At 38.3% G+C, this 14984-nt stretch overlaps 1 long non-coding RNA gene across 2 annotated transcripts in view; it reads left to right on the forward strand.

Annotated features, from left to right (window-relative positions):
- The window catches only part of LOC142747929 (uncharacterized), a 29746-nt gene extending 22161 nt beyond the window's left edge, over nucleotides 1-7585 (forward strand). Inside the window, exons 2-4 of one of the 2 annotated variants that reach the window (XR_012882095.1) lie at nucleotides 4063-4122; nucleotides 6378-6579; nucleotides 7416-7585. This is a non-coding gene — a long non-coding RNA (uncharacterized LOC142747929). The remainder of the gene's footprint in view (nucleotides 1-4062; nucleotides 4123-6377; nucleotides 6580-7415) is intronic. The other variant, XR_012882096.1, reaches the window with a different exon arrangement.
- The last annotated feature ends 7399 nt before the right edge of the window (nucleotides 7586-14984 follow it).

Below are 14984 nucleotides of genomic sequence, written 5' to 3' on the forward strand. Positions count from 1 at the left end.
CGCACCTGTGTTTAAATTTTTTAGTTATGTTTTTTTCCCTTTGATTCTGCTGTTGCCTGATCAGGTTTAAATTCTGCCTAGTATGGTTATGCCACTTGTTTTTTGCTCTTTAGGGCAGAAACTTGACATTTTAGGTTTACACTAAAATGTCTCTTTCCTCACTCACCCAGTTCTTCTTTAGTTTGATCCTGGCTATCTATTATGACACTAATTTCAGGGGATTCCGTGCCCCACTAAGTACACCACAGGTCCTTAAAGGTGTGTGCTCCATAGATCTCCCTTGTGATCAGTCATATATTAAAAAAAAAAATGTGTCATATCAGTATTCAAATGTTAAACTGACAATCCTTAAAATATTTTGCAGTTTTTAACTGTCTTAATTCAGAATCTAATTTCAGATTATACATATTTATAATAGAAAATCTTTCAGGATGCTAGTATTTAAAGTTTAACGTGAAAATTCATTTAATTCCTTCTACTGTTGATATAACCTTAATGGTGTTGTTCAAAATTATTCTACATATTTAACTATATGTTTACATTGTATCAATGTATTGAGTTGTAATTAAATAATTCTGACATGATGTAAAGTAAATATATATATATATATATATATATATATATATATTTATTTAACATTGTAATAGTCATCATTCAAAGTGAAAGATATGATCTTTTATGCATTTAGAGATTATAGATTATGTTATATTTTAGCATAAATATAAAATAAATTTCAGTTTTTAATTAACATTTTAAATGTAGGTGTAAGAAATGGAAATCATAGTGTGCTAGTTATTATATTTTCATAACAATACATTAATAGTTCTACTATTTTTCATATATGAATTACAGGACTGTGCATCCTAGTAGCATTAAATATGTTAATAAAAATATAATTGTACTTGTCTAAGAAATTGCTTTCCTCGTATAGGAATTGTAGGTTATAACATCTGAGTGGTTATGTGAATAAAGATATTGTAGGACTCATAAAATGCAATTCAATGAGAGAAAATGACCACAGAAAACTTACATAATGTCAAAACTAGACTCTTTGTAAAGGTAGAAATGTCAATGTTGAACATATTACTAATTTAGTATGAAGCATAATAATACTGTGATACACTGTATATGGATGTACTGTATGGTAAAAAAAAAAATACAATTACACTAAGAAACTACCCAAAATTAGTGGCAGAATTCTAATAATGTGTAATATTAGCAAAAGAAAATGATTCTGCTTACAAATTCTTACATGTGGCCTTTTAAATGTCAGAATTTCATGAACGTTTTCAGCTGACGAAAACACACTCTTATAATTGTCCAGTAGATTAGACAAATTAGTAATTGGACTACTATCTGATGTTTCTTATTTCATCCATCTGTAAAATGTATGCATTGGAGCAATTTATTAAAATAAATATTGTGAGCTTTACATAGCATTGAATTTAAAGGGGAATAAAATTATTTTATATGATTTACATGCGGAATAATGCAGAACACCTTTTATTCACTTACCTTCTATTTTCCATTTAAGTTGTGGTAATATGTTCATCCATTTCAACCTTAAACTGTGGAAACTCCTGAGAGACACACGAGAAAAAAACCTTTGGATAGTTATTATACTGATTGAAATGAATGGGGATAGTTTGAATTTTACAATACTTTTTGACAAAATCCATCTTACATCTTTAAATGAGGCAGAAAAATCAGAAATCTCTCAGGGAGGTAAAAGTTGGAATACATTCATGTAGATATCGCACAAGGCAAATGACAGATACAATTTAATAATGTGAAAGAAAGTAATATACATTTATTTGTGAAGTGATGTGTTGTGGCAAATGGCAGACTGCACAAAAGGCTACTCTTTTCTAGTTTTAGCCCATTTTGATATGGGGTCGGGGGCCTGCGGGTGCGTTGTCAGAGTTGTTGAACTTGAACATCAAGACCCCATACAAAAAATAACAACAAAAAGAAATCACACATAATTTGCCTTAATTTACTGGGACACAATGAGCGAACACATTTGGGCTGCCCTAAGTGTTAATCATGGATTACATTAATAGTAATTTACAATGCATTAGAAAAGTCTTTCTTATGAAGAGTTGAACAAAGCATAGTCTTAATTGCAGCTTTTAAATGCAATAAAAATGTACCTGTATTGTAACTTTAAGAATTCTTCATTCTAATAGGGGAAAATGACATTTGACATGCCACACGACATCATGATGACCTACTTAAGAAGCTTTTTTTTTTTTATTTATTGCTTCACAGTGTTTAAAATAATTGATACATTTTCCAACCAAGACTTTTATGTTAATTTCTGAGTTTTGTATAAGACCCAAAATTATAGCTGTTCTTGAAGTCTAATGGAATCATGCTATTGCCTATGACTTTCAAAAACTGAGAATAAATGTACTAAGATGTTTTGGCTGTGTTTTTCTATCAGAATAACATACTTTTATAGTCATTTCCTGAAATGTGACAAAGGCAGCTAATTTTTTGAAAAGCCATTGTTTGAACTGAGCATACAATAAATCTACCACATAGTTTCTAATTCTTTTTAAAACAGAATATTTTCACAGTTGATGTTGTTTTATAAAAAGTAAACATGCACATTTTCTATTGTGAATGAAATATTGCCAGTACAAATTAGACTATTGTCAAGGAACTCTTATTCTTTTCTAAAAACTTGATTGTATTACATATAACTATATTTTAGCATCTGCACAATAATGCATGTTCTCTATCAATTATTCTAATTTTATACCTATTTGCTGGGTGGAAATGAGTTTGCAACCAACGCTTGATGCTTTTTAGTTGCAGCATGCTAGCAAAATATTTTCGATCAATATAAAATCCTACCAGTTTAGCATGCATAGTTATTTAAAGAATAATTTATAGATTTATCTATTTTTGTTACATAATACGTTCTATGTTATATAAGAATTAGACATTATACAACTGTCAAAACTGTAAAATTGTTTACCTCATGTACTTTTCAATAACACGATAATCGAATAATTTATACTTGGGATTTCAATAGTTAAGTCTGGTAATTTATTTGTACAGTAAAACAAGGATATTTCTGTGCAATTGCTATATAAAGAAAGTATCTTCTTTTTCTATTTTATGTTAGGCAGATGGTTAATACCCATAAAGGCGTCCTTGGCAATTGGAAGGACACTGTTTCAGGTTCATAAATAAATTCCCAGGGAGTTGTTTGTCTCCTTTTCCCCTTAGCTTAACCATATGAACAAAAATGTGGACTAAGAAGTATTGTCATACGACAAAATAACAATATTCTAATATGTGAATCAACTGGATTAAATGGAAAGGAAGGGTTATGTTATGTATGAGTATGAAAGAAAATCTGAAGGGATTTGTTTTATTTTCCTATTTTTTTGTATTTATTATTTTGATGTAGCTTGTTTTTTTTAACTTGAAATACTATTATGTTCTGTTTGTATGTCATATAAAATTAATAAAAAAATAAAAAACAAATAAATTATACACACACTATTATTATTATCATCTTCATCACTAATAATTACAAATACAGTATATTTCTTATTGTATTAGTGAAATATTAAATATATCTTCTCTTTCTTCTTTACAATTGCCATTTGAATGTCATTGTTTAGTTTTAGTTACTCATTATTTCGTTTGACACTATAAATTAATAATTGAAATAACATATTTTTCACATATTTCTGTTAAAATAGTTGTGAATTTATTACGAACCACTTACATACAAGAAAATATTACCTTTCTTAAATCTCTTTTAATGGGTGTAGTGGTTCAACAAGTATTAGTGTCCTATGAGCTTTCTAAGTCGATGGCAAATTATAACATTGGTATAATGATAACCATAATGAAGAAGCATTGTTCATTGTAAATCTCACTCTCCAAATTATATCTCTACAATAGTAGGTACAGTCTTAGAAATGTAATTTATTAATTTGTCTTTTCTTTGTACATCCAGTGCAATTTCCATAGTTAAAATTAGTAATATTTTAAGTACAGCCATGGTTGTGTAACTAGCTTCTCCTCGTTCTCTTTCAGCATCCCATTACAAAGTCATTATAGATGCTATTTTGAATGCTTGTTTCATGTCATATACAGGTAAAATAGCATACTGGAAATAATCTTGATGCTCTTTGGAGCAAGAACATAATTGATATTACTGTTTGGTGTATATGATGCAAATAATAGGCTCGTAAATGCTAGTAACATATTTAATACTTCATATTGTATCCTATGAATTTTATTTTCTTCCTAAATAAAATAAGGATGAGATTTAAGAATTAGGGGAATATGAACAGGCCATTCACCCATCAAACCTCTCTCTTTATAATGTACCCTGGAGAGCATTTAATTGCTTTCTCAATGACCCCAGGGTCTATACAGAATGAGCTTGTTATCTTCACTCCTGAAGACGGTCCCCATTTTATTAGAACTTCTTGTATCTTAATTATAAAATACATAGAGCAAATTGGTGACAATCACTAAACCTTAATCAAACATTTTAGACTCCTTTTGTCTATATAGAAGATGCAAAGAGTTTCATGAAATGAAAATCAGTGGTGTGTTGCTAAAACAATTCAAGATTAATTAACTTACCTGAAGGCTGCTATGTTTCTGTCTTCCCATTTTATTTTGCCCGTGACTATGCAGATGTAACCTACACTGTCTCTGATGGTTTAAGAGCATCTAAATTATTTGAAATGCTTGGTGATTTTATTCTCTCAATGAGAAACTTAGACCACTGCGGTTAAACAGTAATTTCCCATGATAGTGCGTAAAATATGTTTGCTACAAACACATAAAGTATAGCTTCACCTTTAACTTACATGACTGTTAAGTCAGCAAATGTAAAGTTTTGCAGCTTGGTAATACATCTTCATTATTTTTGGTTTAGGTTTTATTGTTTAGTTTAGTCATACTGTTGGTACTTGAAAACTGTCAACAAGCAGGCTTGTTGCTGCTAACAGACCCTATTTTTGCTTTATTTTATTTTACTTATGACTTGTGTGAATGTCTATATGTCTTTAGCATATATACCTAATGTTTACAGTGGGAAATCATGTTTTTAGAAGAAAAGTGTATTAAGTTGTAAAATAGCTAATCAGACACACAGACCATACTGAACAGTAAATCATTGTACTTTATCTATGAATAAAAGTGTTATGTTGCTACCTGGCACTTGTCAGCAAGATGTTGGAGACAGATCTATTTTTTATTGTTTCTATATTTAGTACTATAAAGGGTTTATCTCAAAATTGACAATTTTTACCTATCCACAGGATAGGTGACAATCGTGTGATCGTAGGGGCCCCACTGCTGGAACCCCCACTGATCGCGAGAGCGGGGGTGCCACCGCAATGAGAAGCAGCTTGAATGAAGCTGCGGTTGAGATGCTTCTTCATTCAATTTCTATGGGACTGACGGAAACAGACAAGCATTGAACTCTGCTGTTTTTGTCATTCCCATAGGCTTTGAATGGAGCAGCACCACACATGCTCGATCGTCACTCTATTCAATATCCCTCAGAACTGCAGTTCAGCAGTGTGGAGAAACAGGGGGTTCTGGACCCCCGTTCTCACAATCGGTTGGGGTTCCAGCGGTGCAATTACCAGCAACACATTTATCAACGATTCTGTGGATAGGCGATAATTGTCGATTCTGGGACAACTCCTTTATAGTACTAAATATAGAAACATAATAAAAAAAATAGATCTGTCAGCAACATCTTGCTGACAGGTGCCAGGTAGCAATATAACATCTTTTTTCATAGAAAAAAAACCCCTGAAAATAAGTATAAAACAACCAAAGTTTTTTTTTTTAAGGTAGTAGATGTTACATCTGCTACCTATATGCGGCCTTAATATAATTGTAACATATGTTGTTTACATACTATAATGGACAATTACCACAAGATTGCAAAAATATAAGTTTGTTATTGAGGGAATAAAATCAACCAGCAAATAAAATAATTTAGACGCTTTTAAGCTATCAGAGATATTGTGTGATTCATCCTAATGTGAGTCAAAGACGGAGCTTTACTTTAACCACTGTATAGAGATAATATAATGGTTTTGTTGCCCACAACAGGAATATATGGTTTTAAAACCTTGTTTCACTTTCTGTCCACTGATGTGTTTTCCCTATGTATATGCTATAGTAATTTATAGCCTTCCACTTCTGGTTTCCTAAATGAGGTGTTGAACATTAAACCGAAAATAAGATGGCTAGGCCAGTGAGTTGGATGGTTGCTTAGTCTTGCACTTTCCTCTAAACTGGAGTAGCAAATCCAATTAGATTTTACCCGGCGACCACCGCATGCAACCTTTCACTCTTATATCTCAAAATATGGGCAGGAAATGAAAAATGAAGGAAAGACCCAGTACACTTCTTGAACACTTCTATATTGCGGATACTGAGTTGGCACTCTATTGGAAATAGCCTGAATAAGGGACACAGCTAAAACGTCTAATCTACTATTGCTATTTATACAGAGGAACCCCCAGCCTTCCAACACTAGAGCAACTGAGGAAAAGTAACCGTAAAAAAAATGTTTAGGTCTTTCCACTTTTGTACTTGTATCTAGTTCTGTTCAGATAGTATCAAGTTTTTCTTCAAGGGAAAATGTTAACATTAACGCCCACGAGTTACATTAATGTAATTTTACCACATATTGCAGCAACTCCATGTTATTGATGAAACCAAAACTATATGTGTAGCTTTGAGCTGTTTCAGCCATTGTTTTTTTTTTTATTATTGTTTTTTTTTTTTAACTGCATCATTCTCCAGCTGGGTTTTTTTTTTTTACAGCAGTTCTTTCCCCGTTGGCAATGGTGAAAACTGCATGTAAAACTAAATATTCCTCACATGCAGTTTTCAACAGAACTACAAATGTTATTTAGTAACTAATTACTATCTTTTTAAAAAATACACAAATGATAAAAAAAAATGCACATATAAGCATGATTTCTCTTATTCTTTTTAGTGCTACAGAAATGTGTTCACGACTTGTCAAACAACTTATTTTTTTTAACAAGGCATCAGATTTTATTGTCTCTTTTGTAGGGCACTGAAACAAATAGTGAGAGGGCCCATACATGGGTTAACTCCCTTTAAGACAGGTGGTTAAGTTCATAGCCAACCCCCCATTACCCTTTTAATTTTTTTAATAAACTGATTTAATGGAAGTGGCCATCTACCACTGAGAGAACAGTATCCAAGTTTACCACCCCATTCTCTGCTGAAAAATAGGGAAGATTTGCACCATCACCTTCTCTTCTCCCTGCTATTGGGACCTAGAAGTGTTGATCGTTCCACGATCCCTCCCTATTGGATATGTTTAATTTCTGAAAATCTGTTATGATTCTAATGTTTTGTTTCTTCTACTGTTTCAGCTTCAAGTCACAGTGGCAGTCAGATAAATAAATTAAGAGTGATGGGTCGAAGGCGGACTAACTCGGTGGTAGTCCGGCTGTTTTGCATGATACTTCGGCTCGAGAAAAATATGTGCCTTAGACGTTTGCCATATAATTGAATAAACTGTGACCGACCCTCATCCAAAATATTATGTTGTCCATGTTTTTATTTAGTGTGGGATCGCTAAGGGGTGTTATGGTTGGTTCTTAGCAGTCCAGCACATTTCAAAGAAATACATATGGATTTTATTTTTACATGCAAAAATATATACAAAGGTTATGGTACATTTGTGAAAATTTCAGTTTGTGAATTAGTGGTCAGTGTATTTGTTGGAGGCAGATTCTTCTTTTTAACTTTATGAAATTACAGGACAATTGGAGCAATTACATTGTGTTTCTATAAATTGACCCCAAACCAGAGATATGTGTTGGGGTTCATAAACAAACCCAACTTAAAGAATTAATAAAAAAAAAAAGAAAATCCGACGTAATATAGTGCATGGCAATTTCATTATAATAAAGCTAGAACCAGTCCCGTATCTTACATGGACCCAGAGATCTGTCCATTCATTGTTCCAATTGCTCTTCTAGATTTACTTCAGGCTGGCTGCTCAGGAGGCATGTTCTTTCTGTTGCAGCTCCTCCCCCTCCCTGTCATAGATTGTATGGGCAGATCACTCTTTTTCACTGCCTCTGCCTCCTCTCTGGGATAAGCTTTTGCAAATTCCCCCCATTACATGTATTTTTAGAGATCAGGTCTATGTAAACCAAGAAGAGGGAGAGCCTGCAGGTTACACACAGTGAGAGGATGAGCAGGAGAGGGGAGAGCTCAACTCTGTATGTAAGCAGTGTTGTATGCAGGCTCTCTCCATATAAGCACACTGCTGTCTATCCTGTGTGTTTCTTACTGTGTGACTTTCCATCCACACTAGGAGCTATGTTTCTGAATAAAAGCTTCCTCTCTACTTTTTTACTGACAGGCAGAATATACATTTTCTATTGGTTGGTGGCAGCTGGAGAGGGGAACTGAACATATACGTCCCCACTCATTTAGATTGGTAGGAGGTCGTGCACACTACTATACCGATTGAACACCAGGGGCGCCATTATAATAAAGTAAAGGGAATATCTCGCAACTGGAGCATTTTTGGAACAAGGTACAGTAAATTACAAATCAAATAAATTTTTAATGTTGGACTATATTGCAAAAACATTTAAACCTGTGTGAAATCCTTTAAGTACATTTGAAAACTGAGAATAACTATATCACATTAACCCATTTTAAAAACATTATATACACATTTAATTTCCTATTCAACACATAGCTACTCTGGGGACTAGAGTTAAGGGAGGCAATTTTAGTCAACTTAGAGTAAGGTTTCATGCACACTGCTGTAGTACAGATGTATCCACCCTTAGTTTTGCTTGAATTTGTTTAACGACTCTAATTTATCATGTAACAAACTCAATACAATAGGGAAGTTTTACTACTGTGTCACAGGTTGGAAAGTGTTAAAAAATTTGCCAAATTATATAATTTGTATAAGGAAGAGAAAAGTGTCTAACAGGTCATACAAGAGGTGCCAAAATAATCATGCAGCATCAGCGGCGGATTATCATATGGGCGGTTCTGGCGGCCGCCCAAACCGCACATCATTTAAAAAAAAGCACATTGCAGCACGCTAGCGCCGCTAATAGGGAGGAGGAGCGGGCTGAGAGGGAATAGGGCTGCACCGACCGCCCTGCTGTCTCTCTGAAGGGGGCGGCGGTGCTACTGAAACCAGCCGCCGCCACCCCCTCCTGCACTAATTGTACCTGCGTCTATAGAACGCAGGTACAATTACATGCATAAGCGCTGAATGCCCGGGTACATTCCGTGCCTGACCATTCAGCGCCTTACAATGACGCTGATTGGCAGGGCAGAATGAGTTGTCCCGCCAATCAGCGCCTTTCAACTTGTTGAAAGGCGCTGATTGGCGGGGGAAGTCATTCTGCCCTGCCAATCAACGATGGTAGCGGCGCGATGACGTCACCGCACCGCTTCCATTGTTGAAGGGCGCTGATTGACGGGGTATGTGATTTTGCCCTGCCAATCTGCACCTTTCAACAACATTACATTTTAATATCCAAGAGCTAAGGAATAAATTATTGGGCAACACATGCAGTCTATAAATTCCCCCATGTTAACCAAAATTTGTATGGTTAACCCAGGGGTCTCAAACTCGGCCGGGTAAGTGGGCCGCATATAGAAAAAATGGGAAGTTGACGGGCCGCATTACTTTCAAATTTGATATAATACAAAATTATTGTTAATCAATTAGTTATTTGAACTACTATAACAATACTACATTACTATAACAATAATACTACATTACTATAATAATACTGCTAGGTTTAAAATTTGAGATATTTCTCCACGTGCTTATTTCAACAATCCAGCGTTCCAGTTTAAGTGTCGCTAAATGCAGTCCGTCGGCTCAGTTAGCACACATGTCAAGATTGGGCAGCCCCTTTTTAGATAGTGCCGCAGTGCCCTCTGTGGATGCTGCCGCAGTGCCCTCTGTGGATGCTGCCACAGTGCCTTCTGTGGATGCTGCCGCAGTGCCCTCTGTGGATAATGCAACACACCCCTAGATAAGGCCACAGTGCCCTCTGTAGATAAGGCCACAGTGCCCTCTGTAGATAAGGCCACAGTGCCCTCTGTAGATAAGGCCACAGTGCCCTCTGTAGATAAGGCCACAGTGCCCTCTGTAGATAAGGCCACAGTGCTCTCTGTAGATAAGGCCACAGTGCCCTCTGTAGATAAGGCCACAGTGCCCTCTGTAGATAATGCAACACACCCCTAGATAATGCCAGTGTCCTCTTTAGATACTGTCACACACCCACTTGTAGATAACGCCACAGTGCCCTCTGTAGAGGCTGCAACAGTGCCCTCTGTAGAGGCTGCCACAGTGCCCTCTGTAGAGGCTGCCACAGTGCCCTCTGTAGAGGCTGCCACAGTGCCCTCTGTAGAGGCTGCCACAGTGCCCTCTGTAGAGGCTGCCAAAATGCCCTCTGTAGAGGCTGCCAAAGTGCCCTCTTTAGAGGCTGCCCCAGTGCCCTCTGTAGAGGCTGCCCCAGTGCCCTCTGTAGAGGCTGCCCCAGTGCCCTCTGTAGAGGCTGCCCCAGTGCCCTCTGTAGAGGCTGCCCCAGTAATGTCAGGGGCTTGCCCAGAGCTGGAGTCCCAGGCAGAGCGCTAGTAGGCTCTTCCTGGGACTCCAGCTGTGCTCCTGATATCACTGGGACTCCTGCTCTGGTGAAGCCCCTGACATCATTGTCGATGTATGGACAGCGATGTCAGAGGCTTCCCCAGAGTCCCGGAGCAGAGCCGATAATAGCGCTCTGCCCGGGACTCCGCTCTGGGGAAGACCCTGACACACTGTCTATATATGGGCAGCGATGTCAGGGAATTCCAGAGTCCCGGAGCAGAGCCGACACCAGCGCTCTGCTCAGGACTCCGGCTCTGGGGAAGCCCCAGACATCGCTGTTCACATGTGGACAGCGATGTCAGGGAATTCCACAGAGTCCAGGAGCAGAGCCGACACCAGCGCTCTGCTCCGCTCTGGGCAAGACCCTGACACACTGTCCATATATGGGCAGCGATGTCAGGGAATTCCACAGAGTCCCGGAGCAGAGCCGACACCAGCGCTCTGCTCGTGACTCCGGCCCTGGGGAAGCCCCAGACATCGCTGTTCATATGTGGACAGCGATGTCAGGGAATTCCACAGAGTCCCGGAGCAGAGCCGACACCAGCGCTCTGCTCGGGACTCCGGCTCTGGGGAAGCCCCAGACATCGCTGTTCATATGTGGACAGCGATGTCAGGGAATTCCAGAGTCTCGGAGCAGAGCCTACACTAGCGGCTCTGTGTCCCGCGGGCCGCAGATGACAGCCCCAGGGGCCGCATGCGGCCCGCGGGCCGCGTGCTTGAGACCCCTGGGTTAACCAGACATTTTGTTTTTCATATATTCCATAGGTATCAAGATACGTTTACTTCATTATGCCTGCTCACCTTTGAAGTTTGTAATAGGCTGTTAGGCATGGTCAGGGCTGACATTACAAAGCAGATTACCATGATGAGGAGGGCGATTTCTGCTGATAGAAGGTTGCTCATCACTTTGCAGTAAGTAGGCATATTTTATGGATCATCTTATGTAAAAACAATGTCCCTCAAACTGTAAGAGATTTCCCCAACTGCATAGGCACAATCGATGGGAAGCATGTAAGGGTGCAGCAGCCACTGCACTCAGGATCACGCTTCTTTAAATACAAGAAGTATTTTTCCGTGGTCCTGTTTCCCGGTGCTGATGCACATTACAAATATGTTTCCATCGATGTTGGTGCCTATGGCAGTACTGGGGACCCACGGGTGCTGAGAGCCTCACAGATTGGGCTGCAAATTCTCTACCAGCTCCGACACCTCTTCTGGGAACCACGCATACCATCCCCTTCATGATAGTATTGGATGAAGCATTTGCATTGTCCCCTAAACTGCTGCATCCATACAAACAAATGGGACTGAATGCCCGAAGGAGGATTTTTAATTATGAGCTGAGCAGGGCACAACGTGTCATGGAGTGCACTTTTGGGATCATTGTAAATCAGTAGAGGGTCTTTGCCTCAACCATCCAATTGGAAGGAAATACAGTTGATGCCATCATCAAGGCATGTTGTGTTCTCGACAACTACGGATGTAGCCATCTTTAACTTGACTGTGATAACTTGCTGCAACGTGATATCACACAACAAAAGCCATTGAAAAGTCATTGAAAAAGTCAAGATAAGGGTTCTAGCCACTGTTTATTTAATGCATTAAAAGTCAAGGTAAAGACAGCTGCATCTGTACCTTCAAGACTACCGTCAAGATGTAAAAGGGGAGTCACACATGTCCTATGTTGACAGTGGCATCAACTAGGATTCTGGTAACAAATCCAGTTGTGGTGTCCGAGTTAGAGAAATCATTGCTGATTACTTCATGAGTTGTGAAGGTGCCATGCACTGGCAATATTCCTGTGTTACTGGTGTGCAGCCTGGGCAGCAGTGATCGTTCTCCACTGTAGTCAATCCTTATTTCAAACAAAACATCTTCTTTTGAAGCCATCCTCCTGTGAACTCAAGACATCAAGATGTTTTTTTGTTTTGTTGAAAAATGTGTAAAAATTATATTAATATAATTTCAGTGTGTATTTGTGGGTTTAAATTTGTGAAAAATGTCTATGATGTTGAATTTGGGTTTGTGTGTGGAGTAACCCCTAGGAGCCCCCTCCCCCCTCCACCCACCCCCTATATCCTTCCATGAAACAAAGAATTATATAAGTTTGCCAATGGGCCCCTTTATTTAATTCTACAGCTTTTCTATGATATGTGTAAAGCAGGCAGAGCAGAAGACACACAATATTTTCCCTTATATCCGCTTTTATTGCACTTACGGAAACAGCGTAGCTTAGTGCATTTGGCTATTTTTTAATTCCTGTCCTGTGGTGCACCTAGCGTTCACCTGGATGCAGTGTTGAGAGGCTGCCTGAACAGGCAGAAATGGGTTTGGGAGATAGGTGTTGTTTCCAGAGGTGAGACCTGTATCTCTCAAACCTTTATACCATATCTTGTAGATCTGCCATCAATGTCTGTGGGGACACAACCTCTTAACTAAAAAGACACAAAACCTAAACACAAAAGAAAGAGACCGTGAAAAAAGCTAACTTTATCAAACGTTTATGTTTTTCTTAAAAAAATATTAACATTTTAATATTTCCCAGAAAACAAACATCCCCTTGGACAAAATTACTTTGGTCCTCTGTTAATCAGCAATAGCTCTTAAAAGAACAACAACTCCACCCTCACACTAACCCAAAAGATGGACCAGGAGAAAGGACAAAACATAAACCCCCTCCACGAAATTAAATAAAATAACTAGTGAAATGTGTGATATCTTGACGGGGAAGAATCTTGGCAGGAAGAGGGGGCAATGGATAAGGTGATGGTAGGATGGAGTGGAACAGATGGGAGGATGAATATGAAGAAGAGGAATGTTTGAAGAATAAGAGTCAGCAGGATAAGAAAAATAATATATAGAAGGAGGATTTTGAAAAGAACTGTATGAGGAAGAAGTAGGAGCAGACCAGCTAGAAAAAGACGTGTCTTGAGGAATTCAGTGGGTGTCTGCGGATAATGTGGCCAAGTGGGAGAAGGATCAGCCCTACGTCAAGTGAGTGTGCACATGTGGAAAATGAAGTCTGCCACATCAGTCATGGGCTCGGGGGATTCAAATATGTCTGCAAGTGCAAAGATGCAGGTCATAAAGGCAGATTGCCTTTTCTGTGCCAGGCGTTGACAGCGGCCAGCTACTGAATACCAGAGAAAAGTGAAGGTCATCTCCGTGTCATAGAAAGACAGAAGGAGAATATCACAGCACTGGAGACCCAAAGCAATATACAATATTGTAAGTACAAGCCTCAAAGGGACCTGATCCAGAGTCCCACAAATGGAATCCAAGAAAAAAGCAGCAAGGCAGCACATCCAAGAAAACTGGCATTTTATTCACCCACAGGTGCGAGGTTTCAGTCCAACAGGACCTTTCTCAAGCATGCTTGAGAAAGGTCCTGTTGGACTGAAACCTCGCACCTGTGGGTGAATAAAATTTCAATTTTCTTGGATGTGTGGCCTTGCTGCTTTTTTTGTTCATCTCCATGTCATTGTCAAAGCCTCTGTCTCGACAGTTTGGCTGTTGTCCCTGGTCCTGTCGTTTCTTCGAAACCCCGATGTTGTGCTGTACGGGGAAGTACTGCATTGCTGGCTGTAGAGTTAGCTTGTACTGTTGCTGTGGTCTCTCCAGATTCAGCAAATTGATATTCTGGGGCCACCTCTTTGAGCTCAATTGGTGGTCCTTAATCATGTTGTGATTCTCCCTCCCTTTACACCAGCATCTGTGGTTCGGCAGGGTCTTGCACACGCCAATGTGGTACATTGTCTAGAGATCTACAGCAAAATAAACATTTAATAATAATATTTAGCTTCAATTACTATGATACATTTTGTCAGGATAAAGAAACAGATACGTTCAATATCTAGATAAGCCTTTTCAATTAAAAAAAAAAAAGGGCACCTGTCAGCAATTTTTAAACCTCAAAACTGCTGACAGATTCCCTTCAATAACATTTTGAGTTGCATTACAAGCTAAGAGTCATATGTCATAATGTTTGCAATTACATTTACTTCTAATTTTGAGCACTAAGAAATCATATAAAACATCAAAACATATACAGTCTAATGACAAAAGTATTGGGACACACCTCTTAATGATTGAATTCATATTTTTCATTCAGTCCCATTGCCACAGGTGTATAAAATCCAGCACCTAGCCTTGCAGCTGCCTTTACAAACCTTTTAGAAATAATGGGTCGTTCTAAAGATTTCACTGCATTTGAGGGTGGTTCTGTGCCACCATTGCTGACATGTTTATACTCAGAGATATTCCACTCCATCAACTGTAAGTGGTATTATTTCAAGTGAAA

Source organism: Rhinoderma darwinii, chromosome 3 (genome assembly GCF_050947455.1).
Source record: "Rhinoderma darwinii isolate aRhiDar2 chromosome 3, aRhiDar2.hap1, whole genome shotgun sequence".
Lineage (NCBI taxonomy): Eukaryota > Metazoa > Chordata > Amphibia > Anura > Rhinodermatidae > Rhinoderma > Rhinoderma darwinii.